The sequence below is a fragment of the Nanorana parkeri genome, unplaced genomic scaffold, assembly GCF_000935625.1.
Source record: "Nanorana parkeri isolate BGI_ZX_2015 unplaced genomic scaffold, ASM93562v1 scaffold816, whole genome shotgun sequence".
Lineage (NCBI taxonomy): Eukaryota > Metazoa > Chordata > Amphibia > Anura > Dicroglossidae > Nanorana > Nanorana parkeri.
The window spans coordinates 715,014-741,743 of NW_017307084.1; the positions used below are offsets into that span (position 1 = coordinate 715,014).

At 40.9% G+C, this 26,730-nt stretch overlaps 1 protein-coding gene across 2 annotated transcripts in view; it reads right to left on the reverse strand.

Moving 5' to 3' along the window:
* Positions 1-26,730, reverse strand: part of PTPRK (protein tyrosine phosphatase, receptor type K) — a 389,585-nt gene that overhangs the window by 356,162 nt on the left and 6,693 nt on the right. The window lies entirely within an intron of this gene.

Genomic DNA, 26,730 nt, shown 5'->3' on the forward strand with positions numbered 1-26,730 from the left:
CCCCCCCTGTCCCCCCTGCGGGGGGGGGGGGCGGAGGGGGGGGGGGGGGGAGCACTGCTGTCTGCAGGGAAATGATCGGAAAGTGAGCGAGCGACAGTAAGCGCTTACCACCTCATAGTTCTCCTCTAAGGTACCTGAATGCATTTTTAAGATTTAACTCCTGAGATTACTGTCACTTAATTTTTTTTTTTTTTTTGTAGGATCTCTCCTACTTTAATAGCCAGAGCCAGGGGTGTATCTACTGCAAGGCAAACTAGGCATTTGCGTAGGGCGGCACTTTCCAGGGGGGCGGCAGAAAAGGCTGCCCCGAACCAATGAGGTGGACAGGGCCGGACTTACCTTTGGGCATATTGGGCACTTTCCATTGGGCCGAGGCTGGGCAGCACAGAATCAGCAAGCAGTGGCTGCCTAATGAGGCAAACTAGACTGGCTGCCTAATTAGAGAGCTGCCCAGTAGAGGGGAGGGCCCAGGTAAGAGGAGCAGCACATGTATGCAGGGAAAGGGACAATTCACAGTTCTCCTGAGACCCTGCACAGCCCACCATAGACCTCACGCAGCCCACCATAAATCCTGCACAGCACCCTGTGTGCGCTATATCCAGTGACTGACAGGTTGTGCAAAATGTCCTAAACAGGATGGGGTGCAGCAAATTAAGATTGAGGGGGGTGCCCGAATTTAGTCTCGCCTAGGGCAGCACAAAACCAAAATACGCCATTGGCCAGAGCCAATAGATTGTGTGTAAGAGCCTCTTTCTGTGAGAGGGCCAATGACAGTTCAGTTGGCCTATGACAGCTTGTTAATAAACAATGTCATGTGATTGCTATGATTTCACAGTGATTGCGTGATCAGGATCCTTGACTGTTTTTCAACAGCTGTATCCGACAAGGCTGCTGTAAAAAAAAAAGCACCGTCACAGAATAAATAAAGGCCCCAGCACAGGTGTCGGCTGCTAGTTCCGATTTGCATCCTTCATACGGGGCACTGTATTGAGGATCATTATATGGACTGCAGGCAGGGAGGGACTGAACATCAATTTACTAATGAATAAGTACCAAGAAGTTTCTTACAGCCACCAGTAAGATTAAAGCTTCGACTGGAAGCTTGTTTGTGTCCGGTAATAAAAGGAAGGAAAGAGACAGAAGTTACAGAGCACTGGCTTTGAAAAGGTGTATTATGCGGATTTAAAAATAAGGTTAATTCTCTGCAGTATTTCCTGGATAGCATCAGTAGCTCACAGAATTGGTCTTCAGTGAAGCCTTTTATGTATGAATTACTGTATATTACAAGGATTTAGGGAAGAGTTTTTGCAGTATCAATAAGGATGATGAAGTCAGCAATTCATTATTTTAGTGTTTTAAAAAGAAATACATGTCCCATGATCCTTAAAGCCCAACTCCAGTAAAGTGAAAAGTATTTCCTTGCAGTGGGGCTGCCCTTGCCTTGCTAAGGTTAACTGCTCATCTATGACAAGGGGACAGGAAAAAGCAGTTTTACTTACCTGATCCCCACTCTCATCGCCTCCCTTTAGCCTGCTAGACCGGTCCCCGCAGGCTCGGCGGTCTAAGCATTGCAGATGTCATCAAATAAAATGCCTGGTGACGTTTACTGAAATGGTTGGTTGATTCTGTCCTCCACATTCCTGAAAATAATACTAATCATATACTGCCTGTTTACAGCTGATATCTTATGTGCGGTTTGCAGAAAAACCAAAGAATGTTTCTATTATATTCAGCTGAGAGGTCATTCCTGGGGTATTTATAAGGGTCCATTCACACTATTGTATTGCATTAATGAGCATTAACATGTGCTGTGTTAGGGCAGTCCATTCCAATGCACCAACATGCATCAAAGAAGCTCAACAAAGCATTTTTGGCAGTGCACCACACGTTCCTTCACTGCAGCGCATCACCAAGCTATATTGGAGTTCCATACACAATAATTGGCACCAACCTGTGTTACCTCAACTCTATAGTGTAAATGGGCCCTAAAAGGTGTATTTTCCTTTCTCATCCCAGTCTGCATCAGCAAGTTTTCTACCATCAGCTCAGCAAGTCCCAATTACAATTTTCAGCTGATAAATCAGCACGGGAAAAGTGATCTATTCCAGAAGGAAAATTTTCAATTAATAGAGTGAGAGCTTGATAAAAATGTGCCATTGCCCTTATGGCTGTAAATGGTTATTAACATGCCAGCATGGTCTTTTAGTGGATAGCCCTGTCATCTTGCAATGTTGGGGGTCCAATATTAAATTGCCAACATTATTAGCATGCAGTATTTTGTTCCTTACCTCTGAGATGTTCTTTCCTCTACCCAAATACATTTTGCTACGTTAACCAACTTGCACCCAAGCTTGTTTCTGCAGTGTCTCTCACTTCATGTAATTGTTTTAAAACTTCTGGTCTCCACAACAGCAGTAGTGATTATGCGGTAGACATAAGGTCATCTACATCTCATGGGCAGACAAAAGCTGCAATGCTCCTCTCCTCCTGGTGACAAGAACCAGTAAGGACAGGTTGACGAGGAGAAGTATAACAATCTGGTGGTACAGCACTAATAATAATAATTCTAAAATGAAACATCATGCACGATGGGGGTGGGAGCGGAATTGGATGCTGGAGGGTGTACAAGAATGGCTGCAACTTTATGCAGAGAGTGAACATGGCATATCTGCCCTATGTGTAGGCACTCAGAGATGCCATCTCCTTTTCCAAATACTTTTGTCTCTCAGTCTCACCCCGTCGCCCCTCTCCGCCTCAGTCTCACCCCGTCGCCCCTCTCCGCCTCAGTCTCACCCCGTCGCCAACATCCTGTCCCTCCCAATGATTTTCAGCAGTTACCAGTCATTAATGAATGCCTCAGAATTGAGGCTTTCATTAATGAAATAGTTAGGCTTTTGTAATGAAAGAATGAAGAAGTTGCATACAAATACGGGAGCGCTGAGTCGCAATCCTGTATTTGACAGCTGAAAATAGTAGAGAGGTAGCAGAGTGACTAACCTCTCTGCTATTCGTTTTGACAGCAGCGATAGACCGATGTTTATGATACATTTCAGCAAAGAGATACAAGGAGATACAATCTCTTTGCCAGCAGCCTAAAAGCCAAAAATCTAAAAAAGTTTATTTATCAAGCAATCATAGTGACTGCTTGATATAAAACAAAAAAAAAGTGTTTTTTTTCATACAAAGTGTAAAAAAAAATAAAAGAGTAAAAAAAATAGGGAAAATAAAAATTATATATAAATATATTTTAATACTATAAATTATAAAAAAAATGTCTAAAAGAAATAAACAAGAACTTGTGAAATCAATTGTTTTCTTCTAGTTTTGTTCCTTTTTTATATTTTATTCAAAACTAAGTAAGGCGTTAGGGCAATATAATTATATCAAACATGTGTACCTATCTGTCCTCTAGAAAACAATATATAATATGTGTGGGTACACTTAGTAAGAAAGTATGTTACTGCTGTGGAAGAATCACACTGCAAAAATGTAAAACGTGTCAGTCATTTAACAGAAACTCAAAACTAGCTCAGTCATGAAGGGGTTAATAGGGTAAACAACAAATCCCTACTGCCAGATTAATGTAAAGTCCTATTAAAGCCAAATAACCTGAAACGCTTTAATTTTAGTCTAAGAATGCCATTTATCAGGAGTCAGAAGGGGGTAAAAAGTTACATGAAAAATGTATGGAATCTGGAAATCCTTGATCTGAAACAGCTGAAAAGAAACCTTAACAAAACAAAAACTGCTAATATAAACGGCACGTGCATAAATGTATAGCAATAGTAATGATTGTTAGCCTGCAAGACATTTTTCTCCAATTTTTCTTATAATAAAAAACCCAGTATGTGTTTTAGTTTTTTTTAAAGAAGAACTCCAGCTACAAAAAAAATTGTACTAGCCCTTGCAGTGCAGCTACCCACACACTGCAAGGGTGAAGTGCTCGTTTTTGCCTAGGTGCTAAAGAAAAAAAAAGTTATACTCACCAGACCATCTGAGCTGGCTCACTGCTTCTGTGATCACTGAAGTGTATCTTCTCCACTGCTGCACAGATGGAATGCTCCTGGCGTTCTCACATCTATACACAGTGTATAGAGCGTGAGTACACCAGGATCCTTAGACTGCTGCAGCACAGGGGAGAGACTATCAGCCTAAGATTAAGCCGACTCAGATGGTCTGTATATGGTGAGTATAACATTTTTTTTTAGCACCTAGACACAAACGAACATTTAACCCGCTGCACTGCAAAGGTGTGTGTGTGTATGTGTATATGTGTGTGTATATGTGTGTGTATATGTTTGTGTATATGTGTGTGTATATGTGTGTGTATATGTATATGTATATGTACATACATACATACATACATACATGATTTAGCTGATTTAGGAGCTAGAATCAGAAGTGCTCTGCATAGAAATGTAAAAAAGATTCCAGATGATGGGGCACTAATAGGAGTAACACAACCCTTCCCCAAACTCTGCTCATTACAAATATGCCTATATTACACTCAATGCTAGGAAATAAATATAATAATGCACTATAAAGAAAGGTTCAAATAGAAGATTTATGTTTTGAACAACTTTTTCCTGTAAACACGTACTCTTATTATAAACCTATAAAAAAGGTATTGTGTGATACAAATCAGGAATAGTTAAAAAACAGAAGCCATGAAAATGGTACTTTCACATATAATCATTTACTGCGTCAGCAACCTATCCAGCTAAATAAATGTTCAGTCCATTTCCCTCGTCTATCAATCTGAACAAGTCTCATGAGTGGGCACGTATGAAAAAAGCACTGGAAAAAAGAAAGATACTCTCATCCACTATATCATTTACTCAGCATAGTACTGGAGAGTATCACTTTCTACAGTGTGCACAATATTACTTCAGCACCATTACACCAAATGTCACTGGATAAGCAAAGCAACTGAAGCTCACAGTCTGCCAACGCAAATCAGTCTTTACTGCAGAACGCAGTTTGAACCGCTGTTTTTCTCTGCACTCATGAAAAATACAATACACAGCATTGCACGTTCTTTTACATGATTTCCATGAAGACTAGTGTTCATCTAAAATCAGAAGTACAATCTTATAAACACAAAAACAGCCAGGGGGGTAATAGGGGGGTTAGTGGAACTGACCGGCAAAACCAAAGCTAGGGGTTATTTTTGAGGCCGCTGCCACCAACGCTGGGGGTTACTTTTGAAGCAGCTGCCACCAACGCTGGGGGTTACTTTTGAAGCCGCTGCCACGAACGCTGGGGTTATTATTGAGGCCGCTGCCACCAATTCTGGGGGTTGTTATTATTGCGTCCGCTGCAGTTATACATTGTCTTACATCCAAAAACATAATTCCTATGTATATCAAACACAAGCTATATCCAGCTTCACTTCCCCTCTTCACAATCTTTCGTTATTTATCTGCTCTAATCATATCCTTTACAAGTACATTAATATTAGCACCCCTCCACTTAGTGCATCCATAAGTATACATAAACGTTTGTGTGAGAGAGATAATGTATGCCATACACCTCTCTGAGAGGGAAGCGGAGAGCTCTTTAAGTCCCACTGCTCTTAATCCAGGAGCTCTTATATACTTTTTACACATAAAACACATAAAACACACAAAACAGGACAAAGACACAAATGCAGGGAGTCATTAGTGCGTCCACTGACACCAATGCAGGGAGTTATTACGTCAGACACCAGTGAGAGAAATTATTAGTGCCTCCGTGGACACTGATGGGCAGCCTTGCCCAATATATTTTGCCTTGTGTCCTATGATGTCAGCTCAGACCACAGAGTTTGATGCACACGGCGTCCAGGCAGGCCATTCATTTTGAGTCGATGCATAAAAAAGACATACCTGCACTATTTTCGACCAAAGCAGTGCACCACAATGCACTCTGCCTTGTAGTGCAAAAAAGCACAGGCATGATGCACTGCTACACATATATACCGTACATTGTGGTGCACATGAGCTTATGCATGCACTAACAAGCCGAAACCAGCCGTAAGAAAGGAGAGGTCCAAGACTACTTTTTAATGACACTTAATTTTGCTAAGCCTCGTGAATATATGAAGCATATCATCAACGTGCTGAAAAGCCGCAAAGAATTTTCAGCAACCTTGTCCCTTCACACCGAATATCAGAGTCAATAGCTAGTCAGGGCTAGGTAGTTTTGGTACAACTGAAAATAAAAAAATAAGAGTGGTATACTATGCTACAAGTGATTCCTGAAAGTGTACATCGGATGATCAAGTCTACAGCTCAGACATAACAGTTTACAACACGTCACTATAGGAGGATGAGATGAGCTTCCACACTTCCCTGACATTAATTAGGCCATTAGAAAGAATCAATTGAAGGTGATTTATTAAGCACAAAGGCTGAAACACACCTTTCAAATGTCACACCTTAAGACAAGCTTTGATTTCCTGGTCTTCATTAATCATAAATAGTTATATTCAAGCTTTCACATGTTCACTGGCATCGTTTTTAAAAACTTCTGAGCATTAAAGAAAATCACAAGCGCAATAAAACACATCACAGCTGAACTGCAAAATCAACGCAATGAGTAATCGAGCAACGAATTGTAGCAAGCATAATAAACAATGAAAGCCAAGCTAGATGGAGGATTAATTGGCTCCATTCAGTTTACACATGCATGAGTTTTGCTACCTACAGAGCAGACAGCTTGGAAGAAGGAGGGAGTCAGACAAAGTGATGCAGATGAATATAGGTTACAGGTTTAAAAGTTATAGCTTACAAGTGTAAAGGATTTTTTATATTAAGTAGAATGCTGGGATGCATTTAGAACACTTCATTTAGCCAGTATTTGAGCCTATACTTCAGACTGATGCACCTGTACCATGCTCAGAAGGAGAATAAATGCTGTACGTTTTCATTGATTGTTTTTTGTTTGAGCCCAAGAAAAAAAAAAAAAAATCTATAAGCAATCCTTGCAAACCAGGAAAACAAATAAAGATGGAAAGTGGAAGAGAACAAATACATTCTTAGCTCTGTTTATACAGACACTGTCCAGGTGGACCTTAAGAAGGTCATGCAGATACTTGGTTCAGTAGGTCATTTTGCATCCTTTTCAGGTTTGTGAAATCGTTTCAAGGGGCTTTCCACTTTATAATGTATCAAAATGAGCAGATGTATGATTTACCTCCTCTTTGCCACAAACTTCTGTCTCAAAAATCCCATGCAGACTTATGTCCCAAAAGTGTCACAGTGCAGCCATTCATTTACAATTGTGATCTAAACTGCGCCTATATCCTACAGCCAACAAATTAAATTTTTTTGAAAGCGGTCGCTGTTGAATCATTGACACCATTAGACAGGAATTTATGGAAAACCTCTCCACTGAAAACAAAAGGGAGCACTAAAAATCAAGCAGAGGTTCTAATCCTTCCCTAATCCATTACAAACTAGTTGGCAATCAATCACTATCCCTTAACACATCGATTGTGCATCCATGCATAGTGATTGATTCCTAAACCGCATGTATGAGCATCACGTATGATTAAATGCGAGATGCCGGTGTTTAAATGCAGCGGCTGTCACCTGATCATTAACTTGGAGTAGCTGCTGCTTGTAAACGCCAGATTAGGTATTCGTGCAGCAAGAAAATGCAAGTTCCCGACGCAGGAATCCCTAATCACACCTAAACATATAGGTGTGAATGGAGCATTAAAAACGAGTTACCTACAGGTCCTATGGCTCTTTCAAACTGTTAGCCAATAAGAAAACCAGCTAAAATGTTTCTGTTGAAGAGGAACTTTACCCATATCTTTAAAATGACAACAAATACACCTTTAGAAATGTTTAGTAATGACAATCTACAAACACATATTTATAGATAATTGCAGGCTTTGTATTCTTCGCATACCTTTTATTTTCCTCCCCAATCTTCTGACAGTGGCCATTTTAACTAAGGGCAGATTAATACATCTCCCTTTACTTCCTAGAACTCTGGCACACATGTGACTAGGACATGTGATCATGTACATCTCAGGGGAGGAAAATGCCTTTCCCTGAGATCTCGTGAGATTACAGATGAGACTTCCCAGCAATGATCTGTTGATGTAACCTTCCCAGGATGCAACGCTTGGGCACATTACATCTTTTGTGCCAAAATGGACCAGGAAGTTGATGAACTCTATTTGTAAGTATATGAAAAATATGTTTACCTAATGAATGTAATATGATTTCATATCAGCATGCAGAGCGGAATGCTGATGTGATTTTTATTGAAAAGGGGGGTAAAAGGACCACTTTAAGTTTACAGCACATGTCAGAGCAAATTTCCTTTTGCATCCCCTGCTGACAGCGTAAAGCACTTTACAGCAGAGATCAGCCTTGGCTTGGTGCGAATCCAGTTCACCCAAGCTTGCTCAAAACTATGAGTGCCACTCCAGTCTCCCGGCCCAATCAGTGGCGGGAGTTGGGGAAGCATCATTCCCTACCCCTTTATGATGTATAGCTGAAGGCAGGAAATGCAGCGGATTGGGTCGGGAAGAGGGCGGAGAAGTCACAGTTTTTATCAAGTTTGGACAAACTCAGGTGAACTGTGTTCGCACCAAGCCCAGGCTCATCACTACTCTCCAGGAAATTGGGGCCCTTCCAAAAAAAATGGGGGGAAAAAAAAAGGCTAGCGTTGATCTGTCCAACACCAATATTACCAAAATGACTAATTAAGTTTTAGGGTGACCATTAAAAGATGAGCAATTTGCAAAGTTTAGAAGAGCAACGAAGGAGCCTTCCACATCTACGTGTCATGTAGCACGTATACATGTGTTGAGTTAAGGCAGACCAATTAAAATGAATATGTTAAACAATGCATTACTTTGTGTTGTGGCGTTATACTATGCATGTGTGGTAGGATGCCATACAAACCAATTGACACTGCAATGCAAGTTCTTAGTACATGGAAGTGTAAATCGGGTCTTAGGATGGCAATACATAGCTAGATCTCTCTCATTTAGCCCAGTGGCTGGACGAGAGAAAAATCGCTTGATTTCCCCATCCACGCTAAACAGCAATGATGGATGAACCTTCGTCGGCTATTGTATTCTAACAGTTGGCACCCACAGCCGTATAAACACTTGCACAATGACTACAGCTGACTGGATGCAGCAACTGTTTGACCAACAATTTTTCACCTGGCTTCTTTGATCCAGTAATTAGTTTTCGGAGCCAGGTGATGCTGTCATTTTTGTCCGATTTAGCAGAAAATTGGCTGAAATTCTTTATTAGTTATGGATTAAACATAGTATCATTCTCTAAACCTTTTCCAGCACTAGCGCACAATGAAGTGTGTGCATCGCTTTCACTAGTAGCAAGAATGAAGTGGGCCAACAATTAGAATAAGGTGAGCTCTCATCTCAATATTCTACTTTCTGTGCAGACCCTTAGACTCATGTTTAAAAGCTGAATTTGGACAAGAGTGACTAATCTGGCTGCAGGTGGAATTTAAAGATTGGCACGCACCGCAACTCGCTTTACACTTAAAAGTAATTTACTCTGCGGGTTTTACTTTTAGTCTTGTGTTCTCAGCAGGTCTAATCAGCTCATTCTGGCTGCAGTTTCCTTTCATAGACAAAATACAAGCAAGCATAGGAAAGAAATACTACACACCAACACTAGCACATAAAAAGGTATCATCTACAATGACGCACCATACTGTTCAGGTAGTGTGGTTCATTACCAGATGTAGACACAATTAACATGGATTGCACTAATTAAACAGATGTCTAAGAAAAAGCATTCTGTAAACAGATGATGTCCATACTCAATGAAACAATTAGCAATCAAACGGGTGGCAGGCACCAACCATGCAATTATTATTATTATTATTATTATTATACAGGATTTATATAGCGCCAACAGTTTGCGCAGCGCAATTGAATCTTATTATTTCAATAATATGTTTGGTAAATTGGTACATGTATATCAGGTGCAATAATATTCATGTTTCGTCTATGCATATCAGATCAAAGATCTTCAGTATAGTATAGTAGCCATCGTAGGCTATAAAGCCACCCAATTGCTTGTATGGTGCTGGGGATTGTGTGGGTGGGTGGGTGTTTTCGCCGCCCCCCACCCCACCACTGCTGATAGACCCCTGATGTCTCAATAAAGAGGACGTTGCACTTTCATTACAATTAACACCTACAAACACAAACACGCGTCAGGTGCCCTTAGGTGTGAAAACGCTGATTGCACCACGTACATATCACTGCGAACGTCGGAGTGAGAGCAATAATCCTACCTCCATTAATCACTGTTAACACTAAATTGATGAGTGGTAAAAACTTTTAAAGCTTCGCCTATGGGCAATTTTGGGTATTGTAGTTTTTTGTGATGTCACAGGCACACACAATTTTAAGGCTTGACATGTTTGTTATCCATTTACCCAACACAACACCACCTTTTATATTTTACAAAAACATCAATTGGGTGTTATTCTGTTTCTGTACACTAAAATGCATTTCATCCTAAAAATATTAGTTTGATGAACATTTTTGCAAATATATCGTGCAACATAAAAAAATGCAAATAGCATTTTTTTTCCTACTGGGCCTCTGCTTTTAGAAAAAAAATCAAATTGGGGGTTTTAAGCTGTTTTTTCTAACAAAAATAAATAAATCAGATTTTATCATGCGTGTGCAAAAATTAGGAAAATGTTCCAGACGCAAGTGGTTAACATTTTGCAAATGCATATGTAAATTGTAGCTTTATTTGCAGTTTACAATATGCAAGTTTTTGCTTTAGTAGCACTTCACAGCTTCTCTTAGGGCAAGTTAATAAGTCAGGTCTGACCTCCACAAGGCAACTAATATCTCAACAGTCCTTGAGCATGCAATGCTAATCTTATTCCCTGGTATACAGGAAACCACTAGTGAGAGCTTTAAGAATTTGTACATGAAATACAAATCAAAATATAGTAAGTGCAATTAGGAAACGACCATTGCTTAAATGATCAAGGTTAATATTACAATAACACCACTTAACGGGCATGTAAATTCAACAATGAAATTCTCTCATTGACATCCTTTCGTTCTGTTAGAAATACCATTAAAAGTTTTGCTTTATGCGTTTCATAAAAAACAAAAAAACTATTAATCCTGCCATGAATCTTGTGAGCTGATCCCTTACTACAGAAGCCTACCTTATACATTATCGAGGAGAGGGGGTGGGTTTGTAGTACTGTCTATGGTGCTAATGTTTCTCATTGGATGCAGTACAGCAAGAGAGTCTAGGACAGAAAAAGTGTCAGCATACATTTACACTAGGTTTAGATTAGATGTGTTTAAAAAGCATTTGTCAATGTAGAGATATTATATATATATACATACATACACACACACACACACACACACTATTGCCAAAAGATTGGGATGCCTGCCTTTACACACATGAACTTTAATGGCATCCCGGTCTTAGTCCGTAGGGTTCAATATTGAGTTGGCCCACCTTTTGCAGCTATAACAGCTTCAACTCTTCTGGGAAGGCATCCACAAGGTTTAGGAGTGTGTCTATGGGAATGTTTGACCCTTCTTCCAGAAGTGCATTTGTGAGGTAAGGTACTGATGTTGGACGAGAAGGCCAGGCTTGCAGTCTCCGCTCTAATTTGTCCCAAAGGTGTTCCATCAGGTTGAGGTCAGGACTCTATGCAGGCCAGTCAAGTTCCTCCAGCCCAAACTCGCTCATCCATGTCTTTATGGACCTTGCTTTGTGCACTAATGCGCAGTCATGTTGGGACAGGAAGGGGTCATCCCGAAAATTTTCCCAAAGTTAGAAGCATGGAATTGTCCAAAATGTCTTGGTATGCTGATGCCTTAAGAGTTATCTTCACTGGAACCAAGGGGCCCAGCTCAAACCCCAGAGAAAACTTTACACCATAATCCCCCCTCCACCAAACTTTACACTTGGAACAATGCAGTCAGGCAAGTAACGTTCTCCTGGCAACCGCCCAACCCAGACACGCCCATCAGATTGCCAGACAGGGACGTGTGATTTGTCACTCCAGAGAACACGTTTCCACTTCTCTAGAGTCCAGTGGTGGCATGCTTTACACCACTGCATCCGACGCTTTGCATTGCACTTGGTGATGTAAGTCTTGGATGCAGCTGCCCGGCCATGGAAACCCATTCCATGAAGCTCTCTATGCACTGTTGTTGTGCCAATCTGAAGGCCACACAAAGTTTGGAGGTCTGTAACTATTGACTCTGCAGACAGTTTGCGACTTCTTCGCACTGTGTGCTTCAGCATGCGCTGCCCGCTCTGCCATTTTTCGTGGCTGAGTTGATGTTGTTCCCAGTTGCTTCCACTTTGTTATAATACCACTAACAGTTGACCATGGAATATTTAGTAGCAAGGACATTTCATGGATGGACTTATTGCATAGGTGGCAGACGATCACTGTACCACACTTGGATTCACTGAGCTCCTGAGGAGCGACCCATTCTTCCACAAATGTTTGTAGAAGTGTCTGCATGCCTAGGTGCTTGATTTTATACATGTGGCCATGGAGGCGATTGGGACACCTGAATCTAATGATTTGGAGGGGTGTCCTAATACGTCTGGCAATATAGTGTACACACACACACAGCAAGTCGGCTGCATCTAGGAATCGATTTAAACTTCAAAATGCATTAAATGTGCATAAATGCATTTTGGTGCTAGGATTTGGTAGAAGATGCATCTAAAACACAGAGCCTGACAGATTTAACTCTGCAAATAAAAGGACAAAAGACCCAAGTGGCAAGTGTGAATGAAGCCTTACTGTCAGAATCACCAGGTGAATATAAAGGGGGGGGTGTGCCAATCCAACCAGCACATGTAAACTGCAGTTTTTTATGTCATTTTTGTTCCTGGATTTAAATGTGCACAATTGTTTACCTTTAATCTGCACCCATGGCTTTGGCTTCACAGCTGGCCACAGAGAAATCAACTATAAAATGTACAATGCTATGCCCATAAAGCCTCAAATACGGGTTAAATGCCTTATTTATGAAGCAGCGAGTCATGAATTTCATTTTAAAAACTAATGTTCTTTTAAAACAACCATGTCGGTGACAAGTATAAGAAATAAGAAAGTTGTATTAACCATTCTAATCTATCAAGCCTTTCCATCACAGAAATGTTAAGCATTTTAAATATTCTTGGTGCTGCATGATGCTTTGAAAAAGATAAAACACTGAAATTGGCTCCCATGTGTAATTTTTGTTAAGTGGTGATTAGTTCACTGTAGATAGGTTAAGCTCAAAGTGAATTATGAGCAGAATGATTAGAGACAAAATAAAAAGGCCAATCACATCTTTTGGGTGACCTTTCAAGCTAAAGCAATGTCTAGTTTGTGCAAAATTATTTTTCTTAGTAAGATAACAGTTATTGAACTTAACTCCCAAAAAGAACATTTCGCTTGACCTTTCAGGTAAGAAACATGTTTTTAAAATTATGTTTACAAGCATATTCTGGGAAAGACTGTGCTAAATTTTGCCAGAATGTGAGGGGGAGTTGGATTCAGTGACATCTGTGGCCGTGAGACTGCTCGCTCTACATCCCTAGTGCCTATCCTCTGGTCCGAGGGACAATTAATGCCCTTTGGTGTTTAAAGCAGAACTCTAACCCTTGCAGTGGGACTAACCACAAAGAAAAAAAAACAAACACACGTTATGCTCACTTGATCCTCTGAGATGTCCCTTCCACCTCTTTCCCCCTCCGCTGCAGCTGCCCCTAAACCATCACATTCTGTACGCAGTGTATAGGACAGGAGGATGCCGAAGGACATACAATTGCTTTTATTCTACTCACCGATCCTTAGCCAGCCGGCTGTCACAGTGCTCCCCCCTGCCTCTCTCCTTCCACGCTGTAGTGATGCTATGTCCCTGAGCATCCTCACGTCCTAAACACTGTAAATAAAAACGTGATGACTCGGGGACCATCGACAGCTGCAGCGGAGGGGAAGCGAGGTGGAAGAGACCGGTCTAAGAAGCAGCCATCTCCGAGGATTAGGCAAGTAGAACTTTTTTTTTTTTTAAACCTAGACAAAAATGAGCAGTTAACCCTGGCAGGTCAGGGGTAGCCCCACTGCAAGGGTTAATAAAATTTGTGCCCAGAGATCTACTTTAAAGTGCAGACCTTGGGCCCCAGCAGTCAATAGTGAGAGCACGGATTTGTAAAAGTGCCTTTAATAATAAGCACTTCATGTAGCAGGTCTCTAGTCTCTGAATGCCTCATACAGCATGACTTCACTCTCCAACCACTCCTGTAGAACAGCCTCTGACCATTTCCTCCAATGCGTCTCCATTTTATAGACAGTCTACTGTAGCACTACATATAATAAATATTATATGTGGCCCTCTGGTAGATATCAGGGGCCACATAAGACCCCTATACCTTGCAAGTTGGCAACAACTGCTCTACATCAAGGAATAAGCCAAGCCTCTTAACTCATGAAAAGTGCTGCCTAGGAGCAGAATGTCTGCAGATGCTGAGAACCACAACGCTGCATGACAGGTTTGGCAGTGCACCAGTTCAGACTTTGGGAGTATCCCCTGTATGGCACATTGTGGAAATCTGTCAAGCAACAGTAGTGGCCATCTAAGTTGATGGATGGGCAAACACTTCTGTGAGGTTTCAGACTTCTGTGCCACATTAGGAGCAGTGAGCCTGTCTCACACAACTATTAGAACAGTGTGAAAGACAGTTTGACGCACTACAATGTGGAGATTGAAATCTTCAGCAAAGAGGATATCGGTTATAGCAATACGTGAATGGGCCACAAAGTTGTCCTGCAGAGAGCATGGAAAGGGCACTAGAATAGCGAGTATATCACAAGTATGTTTGTAAGAGTTTTGTTTTTTTAACTATGGATGCACCAATACCGGATTTTCAGTATCTAGTACGAGAAGCGATATTTATCTTTCGGTACTCGCCGATACCAAATACTGATGATTCCGGTAGCATGGAAGTGGCTTCCCGGCAATCAGGAAGTCGAGCAGGGAGTCTTTACCAGCCAACCAGCTTCTTGATTGGCTGGGAAGCTGCCTCCATGGTGTATGCTGGTTGGCCGGGAAGCAGGCTTCCGAGCCAAGGGGCATGGAGCTGGCTTCCCGGCCAATCAGGAAGCTGGAAATCGGGTCATTACCCACAGCACAGCTTCCTGATTTCAAGACAAAGTCACTGCGCTAAAAAAACTTAGAACTTATTACATAAATATACAAAAACAATAAAGTGCCTAGTGATAGCCCCAACATAATATGCAACCTCCCCTATAGTTAAACTTAATACAATCTCAAAACTGCATGTGCAATGTGTTGTGATCCAGATCACATGTGCAACTCCACAACTTGGTCTCAAACAAAACAAAAAAAAGCTATGCTATTTCTCGGAACGGACGGGGGAGGGGGCGGGTACAGCTAGCTCTGCCTCCAGATAGGCAGAGCCAGCTGTCACTCACGCAGCTGGGCGGATCCAGACATAAAATTGTGGGGATCCGTTTCAGCTGTGGCGTCTCAGTATACCGCGAGCTAAAGCTCGCGGTATACTGAGCTTAGGGTGACAGGAAGACGCTAGTTTGTGTCCTCCCGTTACCCTTAGGAGAACTATGGGGAAAAGCCCTAACCCCATAGTTCTCCTTTAACTCCTAAGTTTAGTGTCACTTTAACATAGGTCCTATTACAAATTTACCAAGAACTTGGATAGCATAGTACTGAAACATTAACATATTTTTCTGATGAAGAGAAACTTTTTTAAATCTTTGAAAGGACATTAAATATATATAAGACACGATCTTGGCAGCTCTATGGTGAAATCTTCAATGAAGCACAAACACTAACAAATAAAATCATTGAACAGCAAAACGTAGTAACATTAAAAAAAGAAATATGTCTTTTAAAAGGATATATGCTTAACTGAATGGTGAAAATATTGAGATGAAGTGGGCACACCCATTGTTTTATCTAGAGGCGGGGCATTAGAACGGAGTCCAGACTTCCTTTGTTAGAAAAGTTTATGGGACGTGTAATGCAATGCCACACAAAGGCGTTCCTTGTAACAAATGAATGCACATGTAATGCAGGGTGCAAGCATGAGAACAGTAGCCACATTATTCAGTGCATGAAACAGATGAGTCATTAAAAGGGGACCACAGTAAACGAATAGCACTAATGATACATTTTACAGAGTTAATCACAGGTGATCACTTTATACAACTGCATACTACAGCTTCTTAAACCCGCATTTAAAAATATGCCTATTAAACCGCTTAAACATGGGCTGTGCTCATGAACAGATCCGCTGCTGAATCGGAACAAAATGGAATAGAAGTCACCACTGTGTCTGAACAGTGTTTTCCTCGATCCTGTGAAAGATGGAAAAGGAGCTTACATGGACTCATGTCAGGTTTATGAGCAGATGTAAACGAAGCTTACTGGACCTACGTCAGGTCCATGGGCAGGCAGATGTGAACGGGCGTGCATTTGTTTACACCATCCGTTCCCTCACATTTAGGCTAGAAAAATAAAAAAATAAAAAAAAGGGGGAAATTACGACGAACCCTTTGTTTTGTTTTTTTACCTAGACCAGTGGTGGCGAACCTTGGCACTCCAGCTGTGCCAAAACTGCAAATCCCAACATGCATCTGCCTCTGGGAGTTATGTCTGTGGCTGTCAGAGACTTGCAATGCCTCATGGGACTTGTAGTTCCAAAACAGCTGGAGAGCCAAGGTTCGCCATCACGGACCTAGGCAGACTCGGAAGTCATTGGGAGTGAACGCACTTTTGTTTATATCTGCCTGTCCATACACTTACATTGTGCTTTTAATCAAATCGTCAGATCCGATTGGAATGGCTATAGGAAAGGGGCCATAATTGAACTAATAGGCTGACATTTTGCAAGCATTAATCTAGTTTGCCAGGTAATTTGCTCAATTTAGATCAATATTTCACTTATTTCTGATAAGAAAGTGTATATGATGACCTTAGAGAATGCGCATTTACCCCCACAGATAGGTAGGGCGACACTCTGTATTAAAGACCCATGTAAAAGAACAACATTAAAGAAAGGCATGAGCACAAGGAATAAAAGGGAATTGTGTGGAGGGACATCGTGACAGGGGGAGAAGGGTAGACAGGTATATGAGTAGGGCTGCAGCTATCATTTTCAAAATCGATTAGTTAGCCGATTAAGTTTGATTAATCGATAAAAATTAAAAAAAAAAGGCTCCAATGATGGATTACTAGTTTGTATTGAGATTGTAGTACATCACAGGAGCAAGCTTGGAGCGGTGGAAGTAAAAAAGTGTGTGCAATATAGTACATTATACAGCATCGCAATGCAGAATACCAGCAGCTATAGAGGAATACAGCAAATTGCAGCAATAGTGCATTATACTAATAAGTAGCATTGCTGGGATTTGTAGTCCTCAGTAGCTGGCGTTATTCTGCATTGCGCTGTATATAATTTATTATTGCTGGGATTTGTAGTCCTCTATAGCTGGTGGTATTCGGCAGTGCGCTGTATAATGATTATACAGTGGCGCAATGCAGAATACCAGCAGCTATAGAGGAATACAACAAATGCCAGCAATAGTACATTATACCACAATGTATTATTGCTGGGATTTGTAGTCCTCTGTAGCTGCTGGTATTCTGCATTGCACTTGTATATAATGTATTCCTCTACAGATGGTGTTATTCTCCATTGCACTGTATAATTCATTATTGCTGGGATTTGTAGTCCTCTATAGCTAGTGCCATTCTGCATTGTGCTGTATAATGATTATATGGCGCAATGCAGAATACCACTGACCAGTTATAGAGAAATACAACAAATGCCAGCAATAATACATTAAACACCCTGTATAGTACATAATACCATGCAGAATACAATGCAATGCAGAATACCAATGTATTATACAGCGGCACACTGCAGAACATAAGCAGCTGTACAGGAACAACAAATCCCAGCAATACAGGGTGTTTAATGTATTATTGCTGGGATTTGTTGTTCCTCTATAGCTGCTACTGTTCTACAGTGTGCCGCTTTAAAAAAAAAAAAAAAACAGGAAATATTAAAAAGCTCCCGGCCGATCGAGTGACTTACTTTGAACGACAGTGGGCCCTTGGTTGTCGGCAGGCAGCAGCGAGTCGGGAAGCTCACCGGGAGGAGAGGGCCAGACGCATTTCCTCGGCGTGGCGTAAGCGGCGTAGCGTGAGCGGGTTTACCGGCGTGTGCGGTGGGCGTGGTGTAAGCAGCTTAACCGACGTGTGCGTGGCATGAGCGGGAAAGTTATTTTAGCCAACTAATCGACGATTGAAAACGTTAACAACGTTTTCCATCGTCGATTTTAATCGACTTAAATCGAAGAATTGTTGCAGCTCTATATGAGGGGCTAATTTGTGAAGGAAAGAGACTATAGAAGGAGGGGTCGCTTACCAGATTGGAGGATAGTTGGAAAGGGTGGGAATTGCAAGGGTAGGATCTTGGGTGTATTCAGAAAGTTTCCAGAAGAAGAAGAAGTTTTTGCCAGGAGGTTTTCCAGCCCTTCTTGTATGTTTTGCACGTTTCCTTTGTTTTTTCCGTCTTGGTTTCTGGTGTTTGGCTTGTCCCGGCAGTCTTTGGTCGGTTTGGGGTCCTTGAAGGTAGTATGGATGCCTTGGTTTATTGAGAACGGTTGGGGACCCATCATAGGTGTAGTGCTCTTTAAGTGGTGGTCAATTGTTTTGGAGCACCTAGTTTTTTGGGCTGGATGTGTCTGCGGTTATCAGACAGATGTCCCCGAGGCGGTGGTGTGGCGGCTGGGGGCCCATTATTAGTCACTTGAAGCCGCATATACAGGTTTATGGGGCGGTTTCCTTTTGTTAACTACATGTGCCTTCAGGGACCCAGAAACCTGTGGTAAAACTGTTTAACTAGGTTATGTTGTTTCATATAATATATTGGTTTATTTTTTTATTTAATTTGATATTTAATTAAAGATAATACGTGGCTGCTGTGGCCTTTGAACTCCATACAAGTCTGGTGTGTTTTATTTGGGAGAATTGGGTGGAGCTTTGGGGGTAGAGGGTATTACCATTCCATTCTTCCATTGCCGACCTCCCTGCACTTTAATACTTCCAATCACTGACCTGGAACAAGCATGTAGTAAGTGGACAGTTAACCCTTTACTTTTCCATCAGTGATCCATAATGTACTCAAGCCATTGGATAATCCTGACATTTAGGAGTGGTAGCCTAGATAGTTTTTTTTAGTACAAGCTCTTTTTGGGAAAATAAAATAAAAAAACAAAAACCCACAACCATGTATCTGTAAAAACCTCTGAAACCAACCCTCTACATACATGCTTTTAAAATGTTCTCACAAAAATCACATGAAACGCATTTAATATGTTTTATTATTAAATGATACAACAGGGAAAACATTACATGTTAGAGCACCCCGAGAACATGTTTAGGTAAAGGCTTGTTCACACCAGTGGCTTCATTATACCTTGGCCGCTGATGCATTAAACATTTTTTTTTTTTCTTCTTCTCCAAAGTTTATTATGGGTCACAAAATTACAGTTCATTTATCTTTATGCGCTACAGTGCATTGGGGTGCAGTGTGGCATGTCAGAACACACTGGGTTGACAAAAAGTAGAGCATATCCCACTTTTTTTCCAGTGTGCTCCGCTGTCTATGCACAGAGACTACCCAGAGCAGCCCAACGCATATGGTGTGAATGAGTCCCAATACTAGTGCATGCAAAACACTATTACACTGCAACCAAATGTGCTGAGAGAGATATATAGCTCTAAATATAGATATCTAAATATATATATATATATATATATATATACACACACACACACTCCTAGCTAGAATGCTGCATTTTTTGCCATTGGCTATTGAAAACACTTTATACTGAACAGTTATACTAGACACACTGGGTTAATTCACGCCTGTCTCTGGGAAATCATTTCTACTGAAAAGCAAGTCTAATCAATTACAGAACAGTGCCAAACAAAAACCACATTGTTACAATTATAAGAAAGCCAAATAAAAACAGTAATCCCAAGACCTACAGTAAAAACCCTTCATTATTGTGTTAAAATATACTGATTTCTAAACTCACAACTGATGTTCACAGCAAAATCACTCTGAACAAAAATATTGCTCACAGCACCACTGCTCTGTGGTAAAGTGTTTTACAAAGTTTGTTGGATGCCCAGAGATCATGTATACGAGTGAGCCTGCCAGGGTCACTTATATACAACAACATGCCTGCAAGAGCAATACTCCTACCCTTCCGGCAGCCCAGGTCTTGAAACTCGTTGGATGGGTAGGATGTGAATTCCTCCCACCGGGTTGTACGTCCTACTCTACCGTGTAGCAGGAGAGCAGATATTCACAAGGGCCACTGGAAAGGTAAGAGTATTGGCTTTTTTTTTCCTGAAGTTCTGCTTTAAACATAAACTTAGGATGACCTGATGCTTTAGCAATAAACATTTTTTTAAAAGGCTCCCAAAATACTGCAGGAGAAAAGCATGATAATTATAGGCAGCACACTGTCATCACAATGTAACTAATCACTCAAACACCAATACAAATGACTAAAGATTTCTATACATGGACATGCATGAGATGCCCATGGTGTGCCTGGTGTTCTCATGGGATGGTTTATCTTCCTAGAAGCAGGAGATAAGCTCAAGACCATTGATAACCTCTATTTGTCTTCTAAGTTTGGCGTTGGGCTCTGCCTTCAGTCCTAGAAAACCATATTTTGGTGAGCAATAAAAGTGCCAGGAGTAATATCAAAATGGCTGATTTCTGGTGCTGCCGGATGCCTTAGTATGTCATATACTGCCATTTAAAGTACAGCTATACTTTTGTCTAAAAAAAATTGTGGTCCTGCACCTCCTCTTGGGTAACATAGCAAATTGCATGGTCCACCTCTACACTGCTTGGCTTCTCCTATGTACTATAAAGTGTTTACTTTTAAACGAATACTAATCATGTTAAATCAGTTAAAACTTTAAAGCCTATCTCTGGAGAACATTAAAAAAAACACCCCCAAAGTGGGGCTCCCTCTGCACTAAAAGGGTTATCTACTTGTTTTTGTCTAGAGGCATTGTGTAAACTAAAAAGGCACTTAATTACCTAATCCCCGCTACTCCCAACGGTCAGCAATTGCCCTTGGCGGCTCTCGCACTGTTGCTTGGTGACCTTGCATAAAATGCAGGACTATGGACTCTCCAGGGGGGGGGGAGAAGAGGCTGCAAGTGCCAGACTTGGAGCCTGTGGAAGCCAGGATTAGGTAAGTAGGAGTATTGTGTAAAAGGACTTAACCCTTGTAGTGCCTGGTTATCCCCGCCGCAAGGATATTTTGTGTCCCCTGAAGATAGGCTTTAAGAGCGTCTGAGAAAGTCTCTTGGATCAACAACATCAACTAGCTAGAGTCACAAGTTTCCAATGTTTCAAAATAAAACCGTCAATTAGTATAACAGAATTATTGGTTATCTAATTTGAATGACCACAACCTGTGACGGCATAAAATGATGCTAAATTCAGAGCGGTCAACAAATATAATATAAGCCTTGTTTGTTTGTCCCAAAGAGTTTGTATTACAATGTTTTTCAAATCTGCTTCAGAAGTTTAAAAAAAAAAAAAAAAAAAAAAAAAGATAAAATGGTTTTTGATCATTATAAATTAAAACATTTTTTCCAAAGTTCACTTGTTTATAAACTATCATTTTATATCTTTAACTGTTTAATATGATTAACTTTCTTTTATCCTTTTTATTTTGTTTGGCAGTCATATGTTGAGTATATCTATGGCAGTTTACAAAAGATACTGTGAACTTTCCAACAAAAATAAGCATGACACTGCCTGAATGTTTGCGGGTTTCCCCAAGTGTGATTGACTAATGCAAAGGGAGGGGTTGTGTACCTCCTCTAGATGTGTGGATACAGGCATACAGCCTCATCTGCTCATCCGTTTCTCTGCAGAGACAAACATGTGTAGGTATATGCATACAAATGCAGCAGCTCATTTGCCCCTGTACGTATATAAACAGTTGGATGTGCGGCTATATGTGAACCACAGTCCCTTATTACTCCCTGTACGAATGTAAACACTTGGATGTGCGGTTCTATGTGAACAGTCATTTAACCTTCCCTGTATGGATGTAAACGCTTAGATGTGCAGGTATATGCATACAGAGGCAGATTGTCGTTGATTTGTACATGTTGCTGCCCACAGCTCTACACAACACCTGCCACTCCCTGGCGCAGAAGTATCAGCCTTTTGTATGGTGTACAGCCATACATCCCCATGTGAATAAGCCCTAAAAGCAAACATTTTTTTTCTCATAAGCAGATTTATTTATGCTAGTGAACCTAAAATACAAGTTTTATCGTATAAATGTTTATACACACTCTGCACAATGATACACAACATTTGACACTGGAAATATGCCAAATATGTCTAAAGTTGTGCAGCCAAATGCAATCTATTGTTCCAAGCTATTAGCCATTTGGCCTCAAAGAGGCTGTCTGTTGTGTCATTCTGAGGAATTACTGGCAAGAAGTCAGCTTTGGGTAGAAAATGTCAGCTTTCAAGATTTAAACTTCATCTCCAATATCTTTAATCCCTGCAAGTTAATAGATATACTGTATCACCACCACAGCAGCCATAGATCCATATATAAAAGATCTCTTTGTAACCCCCCCCAGTCCAGTCCCTAACAGCAGCCACACTTATCGTTACTTTAACCCCACCATAGCAATCATAAATACAGTTCTTATTTCCCCATGATCCTCGATTCCAGCGTCAGCAATGTCCAGGCATAGTGGCCATTTTTTAAAGCTTCCCCACTCAAATAGCAATATGCATGCTCCACCAGAGAATGGAGCTTGGCATTGCCCATGCCCAGCATTATGTAGGAGTGTCACAAAATGAAGATCACAGAGTAAGCCAGTTCATTCTTTCTGATCACTGTAGCCAATTTCCTTCCCGACGAATAACTCTAGGTGGATGAGCTTATGGGAAGGAAATCCCAGCAGCGCATGCCAATTGGGAATCGTCTAGACAAATGTACAACATGTATTCTATTGCTCAGAGATCTAGGTTTTGTTCTCCTAAGATCAAGTTAAGTGTGTTCATGACCTGGCTCTGAATCCAAGAGGTCTCCCAATGGCAGTCCAGCCATAACTTCTGTGATGTTCTCAACTTGCACATTTTGCTGAGACTGCTTTTAAGAAATATTGCCTTAATTTAGAGGCGATGTTTGAGGTTCTACCTTTGTGTTGGTGAGCAACTATCTTGATATGGTTCCATCTGTCGATTTTAAATCTTCCATGTGTGTGTTAAATATAAGTATTTTTGACATATACACCTGCAATTCTACCTGTCTAGAGCTGTTATATGCCTCTTTATTTCTTCAGAATTCACATATCAAAGAGCTAATTGGCAAACCTCCTTTATAAATGACACCAATTGGCAACTGTCAACGTAATATGACTTACTTAGCGGTATTTCTAACTACTATTTTAGTAACCAGAAATGTAATCACTTTTTCATGCATGCTCTAAATGCTTTCCTGACCAATGTACAAATTATATTCAAAAATTGGGATCAAAGCAGCAGAACATCTAACGTGAAGGCCTTATCAAAACTCTGAGCATCAATAAGAAAGAACTAAGTGATGCATTTATTAAAAGTTTAAAGAAAAATCAGACAAATGGCAAGTTGTTACCTTTAATTGCCAATCAGGTATTATGTTTTTCCCTGGAAAATTAAACATGGAATCTGACTTGTCATCTGCTTTTGTTCCCATTTTCTGTTCTCCAGTTGCTTTTATAAACCACCTTCCAATGAATTATTTTATGTAAGGGGATGTTTGATTTCAATTGTCAGCTAGTATTTGACTCACAATTATTGATTTGCTCAGCAGAACAATACATTTAGATAGATGTATTTTAGAGATGAGGGAATTTGGTCATGACTGATACAGAGACAAGCAATATGTTAATTAACCATTTTTCCAATGAGACATTGAGGGAAGAAGAAGAAAAAAAAAAAAAAAAAAGACTGTTTTTAACCATTCCCTGCTCTATTTAAAATTTAGATATCCTGCATTTTTTTAATGTAATTTTAAAGTGCATTTAACTAATTTTGACATGTGTCTGTTTTCGGAAAAATCGAATTAAGTAGGAGGTTGCCAAGTGGGGGCTTTTCTAAATGCTCTAGAATGTACAAAATGCATGTTACATGCACTACCATTAGGGATATCCCAATGCCACTTTTTCTAAAACTAAGTACAAGTACTTTCCCTCAGGTACTTGCGGATACCTTTTCCTAAAGGGAAATGTGAAATTTTTTCTAAAACAATACAGACTAAATGATTTTGTGGCTTTTTGGCTGTTGAGAAGCCCTGTTGAGTTTCTCAACAGGGCTAAATACAGAGTCACCAGAGCAGAGTACATCTCACCAGGCAGCGAGCCGATCTCACCGGGGCGACATGTGGATCTCTGCAGGGCTCTGCGGGCAGTGCCTATGCTGTGGAGAGTGGAGAGTGCCGATGTTCCGGGGCTGTACTGTGCTGTGTGGGGGTAGCTGTGCCGGGAAGGAGGAGATGGGACAGACACTGCCATGGACAGCTACTAGCAGGTCTCAAGCAGGCTGCCGAGGTCCCCACAAGCACAAGAACACGGATAGCTGCTGCAGTTTAAAAATGTAAAAAAAAGTCCAGTATTGGCCTTAAGAATTGTGGGCATTTTCACGAGTACAAGTACTTGTGAAAATGCCTGGTATCGGCCCCAAAACCGATATTAGTATCGGGACATCCCTAACTACCATTTAAGTCTTTGGGACCCAAAAAAAATGCATGTTGGTGCACCAAAAATGCCACTGTATTATTTCCCCCAAAAAACATGGCAGCACAGCACACAGGTGTGAACAGGGAGCATAGAAAAGAATGGCAATCCTTTTCTTGTGTACTAGCGTGCATTGGGTATTAAGTGTTAATTGCATAGATATGAAATAAGGCCTTGCAGAAAAATGGTGGAGTAAACATAAACCACTCCTAATAATGCTATAGTTGGCCATACACTAGTAGATTTTCCGAATGAACGTTTGCACAAAAGATCTTTCTTTAACACCAGATAATGGCATCCAACGCATGACGATTCTTGATCAAAATTGCATTTGATTTTAATGTTCCATTTTGGAATTAATGGAGTTTCCCGAACAAAAAGCACATTCACGTTTTGTTCCACAAAAAATTTCCATCCTGCTCCTTCAAGTTTTGTCACTACAGTGAAAAATCGATCGATTTTAAACCATAAACAGAAAGTCAAACGAAAGTCCTAAAGGCTAAATTATAGGTACAGTTTTAACTAAACCAAACGCTCCTCATGCTTCCCATCCAAAAGGTTTACAGTAAATACAAACCACAGAAGATGAAAATCAATCTCTCCGTTAACATCCCACTAGCTCTGTGGCTACGCAATGCCGTACAAGTGCCAGTCCTATTCATAGTTGTATAATATGCTATCTCCAATGTGACTCTGGAGGCAGCCCTTAATGCTAAATGGCAGAGACTGGTGCATATGCAGTTTCTCAGTGCAGAAGCACAATGCTCTGTACCACACTGGCCTTGGGCAGGCTACAACAGTTTGACCCCCATGTGCCTACGTCTGAGGCCTGTATTGACATTCAACTTTGAGGATGAGGGTGAGCTATGGGGGTTCCTTTTAAGCTGTATCTACCTAAAAAGGACACACACACACACACACACACACACACACACACACACACACACACACACACACACACTAGTAAAACACACACACACACACACACACACTAGTAGAAAGGAATAAATCTAAACAGATTTCTCCATCCATGCTTAACAGCGCAGCCAAAGAATTCCCCCCTGCTGGGCTATTTTATTTTTAACAGCCGGTGAACAAAATCCCCCTTTCTGGGCTACTGTATTGTAACAGTCAATGCCCACCAATGTCAGAATACCCAAACAGTGACTGCAGTTTATTGGCTAGAGTCACTGTTCAGCTGACAATTTTCAGCCCGCCTCCTTCAAAACAAAAGTAAAGCTGGCCATACACTAAGCTAATTTCTGCCAGCATCCCCAGAATAGCTGATGGAAGGAGCGGGTCATAAAATATTCTAACGAATAGAGCCGGTAGCCAATTAATACAATGAAGACAGTGGGAGATTCCTCAAATCAATACTGGTAAGCGTTGATAGAGGAATCTAATATTTTCCGCGTTCAGCCCGCAGGTTGAACAAAGCAAATATATTACGGTGTTTGGCCATCTTAAGCAAACGACTTTTGTCGAGGCAGTAGGGCCACCCACTGGTAGAATCTTGGGCGATTACTGTGAACCGGCCAAAATTAAAACAGTGTACGGACACTGTAGTCACCAGGGCTGGCGCAATTAAACTGTTCTGTCTGGTAGAGAAGGTCAATTATGTACTTATCCAACGGTATTGTAGTCATCATTAATAGTTTAAGTTTAAATATCTGCATAGGTTTTGCCACTACAAATTATAGGAAGACTGCAGCTAATTGACTAGAGCCCCTGTTCTGCTGACTTCTGTTCCCCATGGTCCCAGTGGGTGTTGTAAAGTAGCCACCGCTCCAAGCTCGCTCCTGGGATGGACTACAATCTCATGTTTAAGTTCACTAATTTGTATTGAGATTGTAGTC